The following is a 2073-nucleotide window of genomic DNA, read 5'->3' on the forward strand; positions in this document are numbered from 1 at the left end:
TGGTGGTGATGGCAACAGCTCAGGGAAGAGGATTCAGCACCCAGCTATTCTGCATTCAAATGTTTTATGGAGTCCCTGGAGAACTGATTTCTTTTACCCCTAAAAGTTCAGTTAATTGACTATACACTATTTACTGACTGACTTAATTCCCTAGCTATTTGGGGTTTTTTTCCACATAAAAAAAAGATTTATTTTAAATTCACATAAAATACATTTAGAATAAGTCTAAACTTTTAGCATTTAAGTACTGTAAAACAAACACAGAGGAGCTTTTAGGATGTATAGTCTCCATTCTGTCCAAAAAGCTGGTACAAAAAGCTTTTTTTTACAGTTATTGATCATCACCTCATTGCCTTAAATTTCTAGATTTTCCATTTTGAATTCTTCTCTTTTTGAAGACTGGAGCCACTCCATCTGCCACAACTCCAAGAAAAGTGTCTGTTTTTTCTTTAAAAACCACTTTGGGTTCCCCACCAGTATCAGCCTCTGAAGTTGATACATATTCATTTTCAGTGCTTGGAGGTTCCAAATCTACCTCCTCATGGGACTCAACTTATTGAATTTCTTGCCCTTCTCCATATGGGTTTGATTTTTCATGAGCTTTGGGTTTTTCTTCATTTGGACCTGATGAATTCTTACCTTGGGTATCTTTTTCTTTCTGTGTTTCTGCTTCAGTTCCTTTATCACTATTTTTATTTTTTCCCTTAAACTTTATTTTTAGCTTTTGTGTTTCTGTAGAGACTTCTCCTTTTTTCCCCCTTTGTCTGCTTCCTGTTCCCCATCAGAATCACTATGTGAATCTGATGATTTGGACTCTTCTAGGGTGCCAAGTGACTTCTCATTGACTTTACTAGAAAGCAGATCGCCAGAGTGTGGAATGAAATCATCAGGTTTCTCCCATCCGGATTGCCCTGTTTCTGTATTATAATAATAGGTATAACCATCTTTGCTTAGACCTTTTACCCAAACAGTCTTCACTTTCGTCTTCTTTAAGTTTCCTTGAAATCCTTCAGGTTTCTCCCACTGAGATGCTCCTGTGATAAGATCATAATAGTAATGGTAACCCTCAGAGGTTATGCCTTCTACCCATCTGCCCCTTGCAGGGCCCCTTTTCTTGCTGCTGATTTGATGCAGAGGTGGGTGGGATAGTGCTGGTTACTGGTGATATGCTTGGCTCTGAAATTTCTGACTCTAAGCCAAGCCTTTTCACATGCTCTTGGTATGCTTTCAGGGCAGCTGCCTCCATTGCAGCAAACTCCTTTGATGCCTTTTCTTCTTCCTTTGCCTTATCCAGGCTTTTCTGTTTAATCTCACTGATCCTCTTTGCCACATTTCCCTTATGATTCTTTCCTCTTGCATGAAATTCAATGCTAGACCTATTGTCCACTCTCCAGCACTTGTAGTAATCACAGAATTTCTTTGGTTGTGACTTCCAGTAGTTTTCCATGACTGGACCAGCCGCTGCGCGGGTCGCCCTCAGGCCCAGTTGAGGCATGCGTTCCCCACTCGGGGCAAGTTGACGCCCAGCTCACCCAGAGCTCAGACACCTCCCTTCTTCCCTGGGTAGCTATTTGTAATGAAAAGGTAACTATGTACTGAATTCATATAAATAGAAATTATAAATAGAAATTCTAATAAATAAGAAAACTGTTGTATCTCTTCAGAATCATGATCCATTGAAGTTTTAGTAGTATCTTTGCATAAGTAACCTATTCTTTTAATCATTGAAATTTCAAGTCCCTTCTGCTTACATCTTTTTAAGTATCTTAGCTATTCAGCAATTTACAATTTCATTGAATTTGCAGTCTAACAATAGGATATCAAATTAATCTCCACTGACATTTATTTGAAATTCCTTAAAACTACTTAATTGAAGAATTAGAAAATTTTCTTTCTACCTGTTCAGGTACATATTTCTATGTCTCTTCAATACATGTGATGCACATTTCTTTTTAAAATATCCCTAGGAATTTTATATTTTGTATTTATTTTTAAAGTGATGTTTTTCCCATTATACATTATAACTGGTTAAACATTTCCTGTTTCATATAATCATTTGCAGGTGTTCATCAT

At 37.3% G+C, this 2073-nt stretch overlaps 1 pseudogene; it reads right to left on the bottom strand.

Annotated features, from left to right (window-relative positions):
- Nucleotides 1-331: 331 nt before the first annotated feature.
- LOC132507431 (WW domain-binding protein 4-like) lies at nucleotides 332-1447 on the bottom strand (annotated as a pseudogene).
- Nucleotides 1448-2073: the final 626 nt, after the last annotated feature.

Source organism: Lagenorhynchus albirostris, chromosome 16 (assembly GCF_949774975.1).
Source record: "Lagenorhynchus albirostris chromosome 16, mLagAlb1.1, whole genome shotgun sequence".
Lineage (NCBI taxonomy): Eukaryota > Metazoa > Chordata > Mammalia > Artiodactyla > Delphinidae > Lagenorhynchus > Lagenorhynchus albirostris.